The 16,582-nt window shown below is 37.3% G+C and overlaps 1 non-coding gene across 1 annotated transcript; it reads left to right on the top strand.

Annotated features, from left to right (window-relative positions):
* The first annotated feature begins 15,578 nt into the window (after positions 1-15,578).
* LOC132284345 (small nucleolar RNA R71) lies at positions 15,579-15,687 on the top strand. Its single transcript, XR_009472253.1, has one exon. It is a non-coding gene; the product is annotated as a small nucleolar RNA R71 (small nucleolar RNA).
* The last annotated feature ends 895 nt before the right edge of the window (positions 15,688-16,582 follow it).

Raw genomic sequence — 16,582 nt, 5'->3', positions numbered from 1 at the left:
TACCACTACAATCCATATATAAACCCGATACGCAGATGTATCCTAGATAGCTCAACAATAGCTAAGATAGTCCATATAGATATAAGTATACACTATAGGACGTTCACCAGCCCACATAATCCGTCTCAACCCGAGTAGAACAACCAAGGAAATATCATCAGGCCTGGTTATCAATCCTAGGCGATATACGCACCCTAACCATGATCAGGAGACTCAAGCTCGTATCACGGCACTTAAGTATATATTTAAATCTCTTCCTAATACAGAAAAGTAAAACAACCATCCATTATGTCGTTTAACTGTTTTAGTTGACAGGACATGCATCCATGTAGGAGTTAACTGTTTGAGTTAATCCATTCCATATGAATGAAAGGGGTAGGACTTAGCTTTTTTTGATATAATCCATCCCTAATATGTCACCGTCCCATACCGGTACATATAATACAAATGATCTATTAATGATGCACACATGTTTGAACATCAAATCCATCCGGAAACCAACACAATAGAAATCAGATATTGATAAGATCCTATCATGCATCCAGTATATGTTTATAATCATAGATCCTCTTTTTAAAATTTTAAAATAAGAATAAACAATTTAAACCATCCATTTCCATGTAATTGACATAACCAAAATTAAGACAGTTCAGCAATTATCCTCCATAACATAATATAATGAATATCAGAATTTTAAACTGCACATTATACTAGAATTCCAAATCAAAACATCCATACTAGTTCGTTTTAAATGTTAAAATGATGACTAGCATTTACATCATCCCAAATCCTTTACGGCATGCAAATCTATAATTAAATCTCATGGCATCTATGTAATTCCCCATTATAAAATTCTGTGTCGGATATAATGACACTCTAAAGTTTAAGTACATCATATGAAACTTCAAAAGTATTTTATACCAGTTTCATTTAATTTGCTAACACGAAACTAGCAACTAACCTTCCACTACTCCCGACAATATACAACTTATTAGATACGAGTACATGACGTCATAACCAACATTCCTGGAACTGAACTATGCTAAATATATCATTGATATAAATTCTAACAACAATTACAATGTCAGTCCAAATTAAGTTGTCAAAACAACTTAGCAAAACAAGCATTCCTCCTTTCTTGACAGTAAACCTATTATAAGCTTATGTTTTATGACATGCATTTAGGTTTAGCACCTTAGCATAAACCAACTATTTGAAGGCTTTAACAAGTTAATTTTAATCATTTAAAACCCCCATCACTTTTCAGTAATTACCTTTAAGCCCCTGAACTTCAGAAAAATTACAGAAAACACCCGTAGGGGTTTTTTTCCCATGGGAGCCGGCTCCCCTTTATTGGAGCCGGCTCCTAGGCTTCTAGAGTCGGCTCTCCCTCATGGATAGCCGGCTCTCTCTTCATGGGAGCCGGCTCCTACCATTTAGGAGCCGGCTCTCACCCCTGAGAGCCCTTCTCTGCTTCACTGCTTTGTTTCTGCTTCGTCCGGTTGTCGTCTGCTCTTCCGGCGAAGCCCAATGTCCTATCCTAAATCTTTTTAACATCCCTAGGGTTCTATTCAAGTTCCTAAAGTCCTAGAAACCCTACATATTCCAATATGAATGTATTAATAAAGCTTCAACCGAAACAATTTTCTTTTCCTCTGTTTATCTTCTTCGCTTCCGGCGAAGACCACTCCTTTGCTCCAAGTTTCCTTAAAGTTCTTAAGGTTCAATACAAGTCTCAAAAATCATAGAAACTTCTTAAATTCTATTATGAACTTGATTGACAGAAGTTTAAATAAAAAACAACACAGTTTGAGAAAAACCCAATTTCAGTTATTTAAACGTAAAACAGGTTACAGTCTAACATAATATGCATCAACTATTAGTTTTAAAGGTTGAATTAATCCCTGGAGACTATATAGAATGCACAGAACACAAGTTTATAGGAAGGAGACAGAATGAAACTTGCCTATGAGATTTTGAATTAAAACCTCTACGCCGTCTCCACGTTTCAGAATTCCCCAAATTGTTTTCCTCCTTTGATAAACCTTCTAGTCCTCTGTTGCTTCTTGACTTACCCACGAGCAACTCCTCTGCTCGTCCTCTATCCTTCCTCCATTAGCCTCACAGATTCTCTCAAGAACCCTCTCTGTTTTCCTCTCAAAATACTATTCCGTGAATAGGGTTTTGTTTTTGTTTCTCCAACCCTAGCAGACCATACAATTTTATATATATAGGCTATTATTTAACCTATGTTTAATTCAATTAAATTTACAAGTCGGCTACACCATGAATAAATGAAACCCTAACTTAAATTAAAATAACCCTAAAATATAAACCATATAAGCCATAAACAAGACACGTCAGTTAAAACCAATTAAATTAAAATAAATAATTAATTAATTTAAAACACCAATTCAATTAAACAATTAATTTAAAACCAATAAACAATTAAAATAAATCAATTAATCTAAAACAAATAATTCACACTTAATCAATTAAACAAACCAATTCACTATATAACAATTAAGAAAACAAAACACATAAGTCACATAATTAAAATAAAAAAAAAATGCAATAAAAATCAAAATTAAATCCCCATTTTATCCTTTTGAAAACTAGGGGTATTACAAGACTCTCAACAACCGATAGGATATTTAAAATATTTCGGTTAGTTGTTGAGTTATTAATTGAATTTGTGTAGCATGTGTAATAATGACACTTGCCATTACCAAGGTAATTAAGGAGGTCAACTTAGAATATCGGAGCTGACCTTGGAGGAGGTGTTACCTTACTCAAATAAAGCTTAAGGTATTGGAGGAAGATTGGTAGGTTTTGTAAGTGATGTTGGCGTGACTGAGCTGCAAAATTCATGAATTTTTCTCGGTGCACTCAAACGGTTATAAGTTACGTTAGGACATCAAATGTCAGTTTTGGTGAACAGGAATGGGTAGAGACATGTCCAAAATTGTCTCTAAGTGGAACACCTGTTAAAAAGGTGGAAAATTGATAATTGAATAACATTGGAGATTTTTGCCACTTCCTATATCAAAATGGGAGTAGGACTAATCAGGAATGGATGGTTAATAGAAATTATCGACATTACATTGGAATGTTGATTCCATATGGGTTAAGAGCGATGAATTGAGAAAGTTCACTTGTGAACATTAATTGAAGTTATGTTCAAGTTAAAACTTCATGACAGTTCTACGTTGCACCGATAGTGGGGTTATAACATATAGATATCCATTATAGTGGATGAAAAGTGCTATTTGAAGGAACTTTCTAAAGATTTTGGAGCAATAACTTTGTTTCATATCCCTAGACGGAGGATTTGATTGAGGAATTTAAATTAGATCGTGGGAGATATGCTCGAGGCATATATCTTAGGTTTTTCATGAACAATTAGAAATGATCACTTTGCCTGTCAGAAGTTGGTCTATGATAATGTTGGCACAAGGAGATTAGTGTGACAACGTTTGAGATTTTGTATATTAAATAATGTAAACCACTCATTTGTTGATTTAAAATGGAAGCAAGGGTGTACAATTAGCCCTTGACTTCATTTAAAAGACACATCAGGAGAGAAATACTCTCATTTGTAATGGTTTACGCACGATTTGGAGGCGGCAACGGATTTTTCTATCAGGAAACAATTACTTGGAATGTCTTTCATATAGGAAGCAATGTGATTTTTCTTGAAGATGGTCAGTTTACTTAATAAATTAACTTCTCATGGATTGTGTGTATTCATTGAAGCAATAACCTATAAATTAGTGTTACCAAATCATTAGCGCTTGGTGCATAGGAGTTATGTGCATATATGTTATGGAACTTGGAGGAATAGGGATTGTTAATTACCCTTAACTAAATATTGGGTAAGATTCAGTTGTTATTAGATACAACATATTTGTCGTCCGGTTATTGTTTTCCTTAAATATAAGAGTCGTATATATTATTTGATACATTGGAGTTAAGTGAGCCATCATACCGAGGTTGAGTCTACTTGGGAAAAGGAGGATGTCATTCGCTCATCGTTTCCAGAAATAATAGAAGACAGTAAGGGCGAATTCTGAGGATGGAATTCCTTTTGTTAGGGGGGGGAGAATGTAATACCCCTAATTTTAAAAAGATAGTCTCGGTATTTATTTAATTGATTTAATTGTATTTTTTTAAAAAACTTATATGATTGTTTGGCTATTTGTTTATATGTTTATTTGAATTACTTGTTTAATTTGAATTGTATGATTTATGTGACTTCATTGTAAATTGGTTTGTTGTTATGTGTAGTGAAATGTTTTAATTGTGCATGTTATTTTATTTTATTTTATTTAAATTAAAGGATGTTGATTTGGATAGTAGTAATGGACCAAATAATTGAGTCACATGAACTACTTGGATAGGAGGTTAATGGGTACGTATTTTTACCCATAGACGGATGTACACACATATATATATATGGGTATATACGTATATAGAAATTTAATATTTATTAATATTAGAAATAATATTAATATAATTATGGTCAGATATATATATTTTGTATATATAGTATAATGCAAATGGTAGTATATATATAGTTATTAAGGTTTTGTTAATATATATATATGTATATCTAGGTTGACAGACTAAGCTTATATATATATATATATATATATACACACACATACATACATATATATGTATATACGTGATGTTATATAGTTAAAATATAAATTGACTATATTAGTTTTATTTTCCTTTTCTTTTCTTCACGGCTGTTTTAGAGTTGGGGTAAGATTAGGAGTAGGGTTTAGTAGTATGCTATATGTATGTGTGTTTGTGTCTGGGCAAGGGTTAGAAACCCATTACGCAGACATATAGAGAGGAGGCAAATAGCATAGGGTTTTAGAGAGAAACAGAGGAAAGGAAAGAGAAGGTGCGGCCAAAGGAAAAGACTGAACCCAAGGAGGAAGGAAGGAAGGAAGGTTGCTCGTGGGTCTAGCACGGAGCAGCAGAGAGATTTGACGGCAATGTAAGAGTCGCTGGAAAATCTAGGAAGAAGAAAGACTTGGGTTTTATTTAAAACTCGTAAGGCAAGTTCTATTTCTATCTCATTCCCTTTGATCTGTATTCTGTGCATGCCTAAGAAAACTCCATGAACTTTAAGTTATTAAAATCAACCATGTATGTATGCTAAAACTTGAATTATAGTATGTTAATTGTATGTGTATATGTTTGCATTCTGTTGAAGTATATTGCATGATTGGTGATTTTAACTTGTATAAATTATGCATATAGGACTAGAATAATGTTTAGGGTTGATTGGGACGTAAAACAGTACCATTAGGAACCTTAACGGAGGAGAACAGAGTCACCGGAGTCGGAGAAGAGACAGACAACGAGGCTTTACGTCGACATCTACGGACTAGATGTCAACCGGTTTGGGGAAACCAATTGACATCTAGAATTTTACATCAACCGGTTTGTGTAAACCGGTTGACACTTGTTAACTTTACATCAACCGGTTTGTGTAAACCGGTTGCCCCTTGCTAAATTTTACATCAACTAGTTTGTGTAAACCAGTTGACACCTGGAGAACTTTACATTAACCGATTTGTGTAAACCGGTTGACACCTGGAGAAAACATGTCGACCGGTTCCTGTAACCGTCATCTGTGTTGTTCAGTGTAGGATTTTGGCACGTGAGTATGTATCTAGGGATGGTTGGGCCTGGTTAAATAATTTAAATAAATTTCTGGGACTTGACAATTAACTGGAATGCATAATATATAATAATATGCTAGGTTTGGGATAAAATTAACATAATGGTTAATTTATGGATATTGTTTTAAACTATTTTAAATTAATCAACTGAATTGAAATAGTTTAATCATGCTGTGGATGTTTTACAGTCTGTTTGAGATGCATGTTAATTTCTTATTCTGTAATTAAATGAATACTACTTAGAACTGTTTTATTGTTTAGATTAAATGCAATAATTGAATATATGATATTACTCATGATATTCTGGACTATTTGATGTACCGCTTTATATTTGTACGTCATGGATTAGATTAATGTGCTTAGTTTATATTTCTGATTAGCATTATATCATGCTCTGAATTTTAATTGATGTTTAAATTTTGCATTTATTGCATCAATTATTGGATATGTGGATTTTATGCACCGGTATGGGACGGTGGTATATTAGGTACGGATTATATCACAACGCTAATTCCTACCTATTATGGAATAAGGGAATGGATTATAAAATAAATCATACTTATATTTAAGTCAGATCAGCTGAATAAAATTGAATGACTAACTGGATTACTTGCTATGGTTAAGTCAGATCAGCTGAACAAAGTTGAATGACTAATTTGTTACTTATACTTATGTCAGATCAGCTGAACAAGTTGAACGACTTACTGGATTTCTAATTGGATAGAATAAGATTTTTATATATATGATTATGGTACCTCGATATGAGCTTGAGTCTCAGGATCGACGGTTAGGGAGCGTATATGCAGAGGGATGCGTAACTGACTATGATGGTAGAGGTATACCCTGTTAGGCTTAGGTACTCATGCCCACTCAGGTGCGTTTTGCATGTTGCCTTCTATTCAGGTTGAGACCCCTTTGTAGTCCAGTGAGAGTCCCTTAGTGTGGATATATATATATATGTACGGACTATATAGTTATTGTTGAGTTGTCTAGAATGTATCTGCGTATCGGGTCTCTGTTTGGATTATAGTTAGAATAGAACTTGTTCGTGGGCTTGACCCACTATTATTTTTCAGGTATCGGACGGTTCCAGTTTTAGAGCTTTTTCGTGCTGAGCAGAGACGGTCACTCATTCTTCCGACTACGTTGGACTGCTATTTATATGTAGTTTTGGATTTCCTGTTTAGTTTAGTTTTTCTTCAGTTGGGTTTTGAATAGGGGTCCAATAGATGGATTCCCGAGTTGTATTTGTATTAGAGGTTTGGATGTACCAGAATAGTTCTTATTTATAAAATTTATTATGAGGTTTTCATTATTGGATTATCGTGTTAGTTTTCTTTCAGCAATTTTATGTATTCCTTTTTATCATAATTGTATTATGTGTTCTGACCGGTCCTTTACAAGGGTCGTGATACCAAGTCAAGCTTAAAGAGTTGTGAATTTAGGAGGTGGCCAAGTTTTACATTTATAGAAAGCCACTACTACCTTTCTCTATATAAAATATAGATAGGGCAAGTAGGGATCGTCCCAAGGGATTAGATGGTGTATTGAATTGTGAAACTATGGTAATTAGGGTTAGTAGATCGAGTGATCACACAATTGATTGGTTGGTTGATTAAGCTAAATTGAATTCAACTAAATAAAATAATATGAAGTAAACAAGAGAGAGAGAGGTCTTGGGGTGTAGAGATCGCCACCAAGAAATACTTTTCTATACTACTAACAAGTGATCAATTGAGGGTAATGGATGTGTTGCAATATGATAAGGGTGTGTGTGCATTAGGTTGATTCAATTGGCAAGGATGACAAATCAAGCAAGTATTGTCTAAACATTATGTGAAGAGCACAATATATCTAAACAATAGAGCATATATTGTCTAGACAACATAGGGATAGCACAATAGATCAAAACAAGTCATTAATCCTTCATTAAGCTCACAATCCACATACAACACAATATTAGAGGAATATGCCATTTGGACTCACAAGCATGGAACATCAACCATCAAGAGTAGATTGTCCTCCCATCTAACATTACACTACCACTACACTAAATCTACACTACTAGCATGAAAATAAAACTATCTAGACTAGGGGAGAGGCACAAACCATCAAGAATAGGCATAAACCATCAAATGAACCAAAATAGCATTCATTAAGCATATCATCTTGATAATCTCTAGATTTATAGCATCAATACACATAGACATGCATCAAAACACTAAATCTAGGGATAAGCACATGAATATCCTACTCTAGCATACATAGACATATGGATAGAATAGAATAGTCAATTGGAAGCATTAAACCATACAAACCATGAAATAATCAAGATTTATATATACATGAATATCAAGATGTATCATACAACACTAATCCCTCAATAATACACAAGATTAGAGTATAGAAAGCATGCTTGGGGCTAACTCTAGCCCCAAGAGGATGTCTAGCCACTCATGGTAGTGATGATCCAACCCTCAAGGGCTAACTCCATGGCTGCTTCTTGTTGATGAAGATCTTCTTCAATGGTGCTCTAGCTTCCTTCCTTCCTCCTCTCCACGAATAGCCTCTAAGATCAATTTTCAATGTGTGACAAGAGACTCCCTCAAAAAGTGTATCATATTCCTTATATAGGTAGGTCAAATACACCCCATGATGAGCTGTGGTCGTGCAAGGCATATTCTCCAATGATTGGATGAAGGACGGAATAAATGAGCTGGACTTTAACTTTTTCTCGCTGGAGGAAGTTCGATCGATCGAACCTTAACTTGGATCGATCGAAAATGGGTTCGATCGATCGAACTGCATCTTGGATTGATCGAAGTGGTCTGACTCCTCCGGATAATGACAAGGCTGGGATATTTTCAAGATATTTATGGGGAAAAAGACAAAAGTGGTTGGTAGGCATACAGCTGTGGATAAGATCAATCATTTGAATATGACAAAATAGGGTTCGATCGATCGAAGGTGATGTTCAATCGATTGAACTTGGAATTTCAGCAAAGGCCAAGGTTGGATCTATCGAGAAGTACTGTGATCGATCATAGATGTTTGATCGATCGAACTCTAAGTTGGATCGATCGAACTTTTCAGCTGCACAACTTGATTCCTTTTTGCTCCTTTCTTTCTCCACTTTGCTCCCTCCTTTGGTTTATCTCAGGATTGCTTCAATTAAGCTCTTATTTGGCTGAGTTAGCTAAATTTTGGGATTAGTGCCTGAAAATATAAATAACACGTAATAAGTCTAAAACGGCAAAGTAAGATAGATAAAGGTACTAGAATGCTTAAGCTTAACGGGTTTAAATGCGCACTTTTCAGTGCTCATCACACCCCCAAACTAAGAAGTAAAGGAATGAAATAAACAACTATACAAGTATAAATTGGAAAGCAAGTAAAATGATAGCACCATTTTCGTAGGGAACACGATTGCATTTAGCATATGCAACAAGCCTTTTAAACCCCTAGGTTACCCCTAGTGGACGAGTAAAGTCTCGTGAGGGTTTCCAGAAATGGTACCCACAAACATTAAGCTCATTCTTTCAAAAGAGGCACCAATATTGCAAACAAGCATTGGGAGAAAACTACCTCAAGTATGCAATTTTTCAACCGTTTCTAAGCAATCTCCCAAAATTTCAATATCAAGCAAGCAAGTATGGTCCTCCACATATCAAGAAAATGATCATGAAAATCGAAACAAGTCTAGAATCCATGTGAGAGGTCCGGCATCAAGTGTGTTGCTATCTTAGCCAACTAAAGAAGTAATCACATCCTTATCCTCAAACTAGCACACAAATCTAGTACCGATCATCAAGATAAGAGAGTGGACCTTTTATTAAAGCTTTATTGTTCTAGATGCGCTTATTCTTTTCACTCATTTTCTTTTTTTTTCTTTTTTTTTTTTTTAATTGAGGGTCAAAGATGGAAATATTGTGCAATGTGTTGATCTCTTAAGCTTTCTAGAAGATTCATGTAGCGAGCTTTAGGTCAATGACTCCCAAACCAGATGGCTTTAGGGCATTAGGTGTTAAGACACCCCAACGGACTTATAAACTCAAATCAACTAGGCTACAAATTAAGACAACAACCATCTAATCATTTCCCACTTCTCGCCTTTTGGGAGAAGTCCTCACTTTTATTGCTTTTGCAACTTTTTTTTTTTTTTAAATCAATTATTAACCTAGAGTTTGGGCCCTCCACCTTTCGGCGCGAAAAGTTCACTGCTTAATGAGGCAAGAATCCCGGCTACTCAATGAAAATGGGTTGTTATCCACCTTTATCAAGAATGAAAGCTTTCAATGCATTACTAGCCCAATTGGGATATAACCAATTCAATAATCAACAAAGCATGTACCCCACAATTGAATGCTAGCGTGCGCCGGTGCTAGTGTAGAATTCTAGAATGAATCTCAAAATAATCACAGAATCAAGATGATGTGGACCACAAGTGCAAGCATGATATTAATTTTTTTTTTTTGAAAAATTTACTCCTAAATGGCATTCAAAAGGTATAGAAGGAGTATTGGACTCTCAAGTCAAACAATTTTTTAATTTTAAGTAATATAGTCCTCAAAAGATCAAAATCATAGCTAGAAATGGACCAAGTATAGAAATATCCCTCAAATACACAAGACATGCTCAAAATTTGAATTTTAAAGCAACACTGAAACATACACCAATAACCCCAAACTTAAACTGCACATTGTCCTCAATGTGTGAAGAGAACAAAGGAAATAGTATACCAGTGCTTTAGACATGAATGATCGGGATAGAAGTATCCAAAGTGGGTGGCATGGCCCCCCCCAAACTTGGGATAAACTGTGGTCCTGAAAAGTTTGCACTCGGATAAACTCATTAGATAACAAGATAGGATAATCAGTGTACAGTGGACATGCAAGTGTAAAATGGGATAAATAGAGAATAGAGAGAGAGGTGTAAGAGTGGTCCTGAAAAATTGGGCAGCACTCTCTCACTGAAGTCACTGTGGTGTACCTGATGGAGTCAAACATACAAATATGAGATACTAAGAGACATCCATAATCAAAAAACAATATATAGAGAATATAAAGTGCAGGTACATCAATAAAATAATAAAGCCGACAGACCGGCTGCAAAGTATAATACAGTAACAGTGACAGTATAATACAGATCCAGAATAAAAGAAATGAAAGCATAGAACAACTGGAAGTGGAGTCTCAGGAGGCCTGATCATGAAGATTTGCAGTGGTTGGAGGTGCAAGTGCAGGAGCGGGTGCAGGTGCAGGGAGTCGGCTGGAGAGATCGGTAAAGCAAATCATGACATCCGCCCTGAAAGAGGTGAACTCAGCTCGGTGGGCAGAGATGTCGGCTCGCATGGCTGCTACGTCCTCCTCCAGTGTCTGCAAGCTCAGGTGGACACCGGTGTGGACACCGGCAAGCACGGGCCAGAGTGTCAACTGTGATGACAATCTCGTGGCCGTCCACTGTAGTGATCATCTCCGTGGTAGATCGTGGCGAGGGCCGGAGATGTTGAAAGAATAGCCACACCAGTCGCGGGTATACAAGGCCGGTGACTGGGGCAAGGATGGCTGAGAGGCCCCGCTGCATGATATCCTGATAGCCAGACCGGGTCAGGATAGACTCGGAGAAGTACTCAGTATCGAAGTACGACTCCTGAGCCACGGTCACGGCTGCATATCTCGGCAGCAACTGGTCACGGCGCTGATGGCATGGCGGCTGCAGTGATGGCATGGCGGCTGCATCTGCCTGATGGCACGCAGGAGAAGGTGATGGTGTGAAGGCTGATGGAGCCTGGGATGTAGATGGCACGTGGTCAGCTCCCTCCTCAGCCTCGTGGGATGGGGACTGAGGGGGAGTAGCCTGTGCGGGCTTCTCCTGAGCATGAGATGGCTCTGTAACCATCTCTATCCTGGGCCGTATATGTCTGCGGGGTCGCTGTGGCCCAGAAGATCGCCTGGCTACTGTCTTGAACCGCGGAGGCATGATCTGTAAAAAGACAAGAAAATTTCAATATATAAGTCAGTGCCAGATATATAAGAATTTAAATGCATAATAGAAACATGTATGTCAAATAAGATAGACAAAATATGGATGACATGAATCTATGATAATGATGAAATGTGAGTCATGCTAAGCAATGTAGGTATGAAATGCATCCAATGTGGAATATCACATGCATTGTGCATATAAAGATAGCATGAAGACGACACAAGATGAATGGAGTGTGTATGTGTGATCTTTGAAAGCTCGATCGATCACTGAAAATTTTCGATCGAAGCATGAAAGTGCACAAGATTGGATCGATCGAAGGTAGTGAAATGAAGTTCATTACTTCGATCGATCGAAGCACAAGTTCGATCGATCGAACTGTGCCAATGCCGAATTTGAAAAGTCGCAGATCTGTGAGATCTAGAGTACGGGGCCCACACAAACGTGTTCGTGGGCCCATCTACACACCATTCATACAATCAACAACACCCAAACACTCCCCAACTTCAAATCAAATCAAAAACCCCCAATTTTGGTTTGGCCGAATGCATGTGTGTATGTATAGCATGTAATCATGAAAATAAAGCTTCAACAATGAATGATTCATACATATTGAACAGGATTTAACATAAACAATCAATAACATGCATCAATTTAAGCTTGGAATCAAGAAAATTGCATTCGGTTTACCTCTAAACCGAGAGAGATGAGATGAGAGAGAAGGGGCAAAGCCACGTTGAAAATGGAGCTTATCCTTGGCGGAATTGGCTAGCCGGAGATGGGGAAGATGATTGGGATGGAGGTTGGCCGGATTGAGCTTGAGATTGAGAGAAAGGGAGACTTAGGGTTAGGGTTTGTTTCGAGGTTGGATCGATCCAAGTGTATCGATCCAACTCGGTTTTATTTTAAAAACACGATATGCAGAGTTCGATCGATCGAACCTAAGTCTCCACTCTAATTTTTTTTTTTTTTTTTTTTTTTTTTTTTTTAAATTTTTAATTTGAATTTTGAAAAATCAAAGGAAATTAAATTAATGAGATGCAAATTTCGATCGATCGAAGAGGATAAAGAATGTACAAGTTTAAGGGCTCAAGAGTTGACACGTGTTGGAACCTTGGATCGATCGAACTTGGAATTCGATCGATCGAACATGAAAATTTTTGAAAAGTCCAGAGAGCATACATTTTTGAAAAATGGATGAGGCCTGAAAATTTTTCTAAGTGTTGGGACTCATGATCGATCGAACCACATGTTGGATCGATCGAAATGGTTTACGATCGATCGAACTTTTAAAAATTTGGAGATCCCGAGAGCATGCATTTTGGAATTTGGATGCAGGTCCAAAATTTTTCTAAGTGTTGGGTGCAAAATGAGAGCTGGATCGATCGAGTCCATAGTTGGATCGATCGATCGAACCAAAACTTGGATCGATCGAAATTATGCCTTAATGCTCAAAATGACTCGAATGCTCCTGCAATCCCTTACTCAGTTCCTTCCAATGTATATGAACCACAAAAACAGTATCTAGACTTCGCAAGAACCAAAATGCAAGATAGAAATGAAGGAGGAATAGGGTTTTGACATCCTACGAATTTCGGTGCTAGTCTTTAACGTCTCTAGCAAGACCTAGGGTTCTTTTAACCCGGATCAAAGATCTTGCAATGCATCCCCTCCTTTTTGGGATGAGAGATGTTTCGAGTCACTCCCAACAAATGGTTCTTGGAAGAACTTGTTGGGGTTAACTCAAAAGACGTCTTGAGTTCCTTGTCAAAACTTTCCTTGGGCTTCCACGCCCTTTCACAACAAGAGTTCGAAATCACTTTTCTTGCATGCAATGCTGAAGATGAAGATGAAGGCTTTGAAACATTGTTCATACACAAAAGCTCATTCCTTTCACAAACAAGATCATGATATTCCTCTACCACATTAACCTTTTCCTCATATTTGTCAAATGGATTGGGTGTGGGGTTAAAGATGTTCAACTTCACTCTCATGTGCCCAAAAGAAATCTTCATTATTCCTGTCCTACAATTTATGTTGGCATTTGAGGTTGCCAAGAAAGGATGGCTAAGGATAACCGGAATTTGGTTCTTTGGATTGGGCACCGGTTCCGTGTCAATGACGACAAAGTCAACCGGGAAGAAGAACTTATCAATCTTAATCAACAAATCCTCAATTATCCCCTTAGGCTTCTTAATGGATCGGTCGGCAAGTTGTAAAACCACCGATGTCGTTTTCAATTCACTTAGGCCCAATTTGACATAAACTGAAAAGGGAAGAAGGTTAACATTAGCCCCTAAGTCAAGAAGTGCCCGGTTGATAACATGTTCACCAATGATACAAGATGTTGTAGGTGCACCGAGGTCCTTAAACTTTGGCAAAATGTTGTGTTGTAGAATGGAACTCACTTGTTTGGTTAAGACCACTTTCTTTGATGTTTGGCTCTTGTTCTTCCACTTTTGGGTGCATAAGTCCTTCAAGAATTTGGCATAAGTCGGAATTTGCTTAATTGCATCCAAAAGTGGAAGATTGACTTTGACTTGCCTAAACATATCCATTATCTCATTGTTCTTGGTCTTTTGCCTTTCTTTTGAAATGGACCCTTTCAAGGCGTCCGGAAATGGAGCTTTTTCAAAAACTCTTTCAGCATTTTCTTTCAAAGAATTCTCAGCATTGGCCTTGTTCAATTCATTGGATTTCAAATCACTTTTCAAAGAAGAATCATGAATAACATTTTTCAAAGAACTTTTTTCAAACACATTTTTCAACACTGTTTTCAATTAATCTCTTTGGAAATCATCTTTCAACTCACAATTTGAGGGCTTTGCATTCTCAAGATCATGCACATGCAATGAAGGAGGAATAGTGTGTGGAACGGGACGGGTGACAATTTGAGGTTGTACCGGTTCACTCTCTTCATTAGGCATTCTAACTTGATTGTCTACTACCCTACCACTTCTCAAGGTTGTTACCGCATTGACATGCTCAACATTATGCCCTTCCAATGAGGATTTGGTTTCTACAACACATTGTTGTTTGATTGGGGCATTCATGTGCATCTTTCCCTTCTCTCTAGCATTAAGTGTTTCAGCTATTTGCCTTACTTGGGTTTCTAGCTTGGCAATTGATTGAGAATGAGAATGCAACAATTGCGTATTTGCTTCTAGAGTGCCCAAAGCATTTAAAACCTTTTCCTCAAAAGCGGAACCTCTAAAATTTCCTTGAGAATATGATTGGTTAGGAAAATGAGAACTAGCAAATTGATTTCCTTGTGAGTTATATGGTCTTGAACCTTGGGATCCTTAATTTTGAAGTGGAGGTGGAATGTATTTCCCTTGAAAACTGCCTTGGGAAGAGTTTGAGCCCTCCCCTTGGTTTTTCCAAGAAAAATTAGGATGATTTCTCCAACCGGGATTATAATGGTTACCATAAGGATTGTTCCCTTGGTTCACAAATGTTGCATTAACTTGCTCAATGGGTTCATTTTGAATTTGTCCATGAGGACAATTAGAAGTAGAATAAAGAACACTAGAACAAGTCATACATGAATCATTTTGAGCTCTAGGAGAATGGTTAGGAAAGGAAGACACTTGATTCGCCAAGTTTTGATTGATCAATTGATCAAACTTTTGAGATAAAGACTTCATCTCGGCAGTTATATCATTTGAGTGGTCAACTTGATGCAAGCCAACACTCTTCCTACCTTGAGAATTTCTACCATTCCTAGATGACAATGTTCTATGCAAAGAGTTTTCACTCATGTTCTCATAAAGACGCCACACGTCTTCCTCTTGCCGGTCTATATAAGAACCTCTCATTGAAGCATCAACCATGCCTTTATAATTGTCCGATAAGCTTTCAAAGAAGAATTGGACCAATTGCCATTTAGGTATGTCATGGTGAGGACACTTCCTAAGCAATTCATTGAAGCGTTCCCATGCCTCGTGGAAAGTTTCTCCCTCCCCATGTGTGAATTCTCTAATAGCGGTTCTCGTAGCATTGGTCTTAGAAACCGGATAGTACTTTTTCAAAAATTCTTGTTGCATTTCTGCCCAAGAAGTTGTAGAAAAAGGCCTAAGGTTGTTAAACCAATACTTCGCCTTATCTTTAAGGGTGAATGGAAAAAGTTTCAGCCTTAAAACTTCTTCCGGCATGTCCGTGTATCGAACGGTAGAACAAATTTCAAGAAACTCACCTAAATGCTTGTAAGGTTCTTCACTAGGAAGTCCATGAAAGTTAGGTAGCATTTGGATAGTTTGTGCTTTAATCTCATAATGGTGTGCTCTAAATGGTGGCAATTGAATGCATGTGGGTGCATTATACTCATTAGGCACATAGTGATCTCTCAATGCGAGTGGTGGATTAGCAACTTGAGGTGCAACATGGACACCTTGGTTATATTGAGCTTGATTAATGATGGGGGGTTGTGGTGCATACATTGGCCTTGAAATTCCCATTGGAATTTGGCCTTGTTGTTGAGGAGGTTGATGAATGTATGGCCTAGGCATGCCTAATGGAACTTGCATATTATCATTTTGCACATTAGGATGAAGGATGCCTTATTGGTCTATGTGACCAAGGTCTTCAACATGATCATCATTGAGAGCGTCCATTGGTAGATTGGTTCTATGTGAACTTCCTCTTCCCCTTGGATTCCTAATAGTGGATTCTAAATGCAAATCAAGAGGGACAAGAGTAAGTCTCAATGAATGACGACCATGCATGCACAATGCAATACGAATAAGCAACTTTCTCAACAATGCAATTAAACTTCACAACCACAATTTTCAAATGCAATGTATGTCAAATAAATGCCTCCACGTGGGCCCCCGATTTATCTAATGATGCTATGCAATGCCTCTACGTGGGCCCCCGATTTAACTAAAGAGATTGAG

The sequence above is a fragment of the Cornus florida genome, unplaced genomic scaffold, assembly GCF_030987335.1.
Source record: "Cornus florida cultivar Cherokee Brave unplaced genomic scaffold, ASM3098733v1 CherokeeBrave_3.0.0_Hap2_Chr01, whole genome shotgun sequence".
NCBI classification, from domain to species: domain Eukaryota; kingdom Viridiplantae; phylum Streptophyta; class Magnoliopsida; order Cornales; family Cornaceae; genus Cornus; species Cornus florida.
The sequence above is the reverse complement of the archived record's forward strand: the minus strand, read 5'-3'. Positions and strand labels throughout refer to the sequence as shown.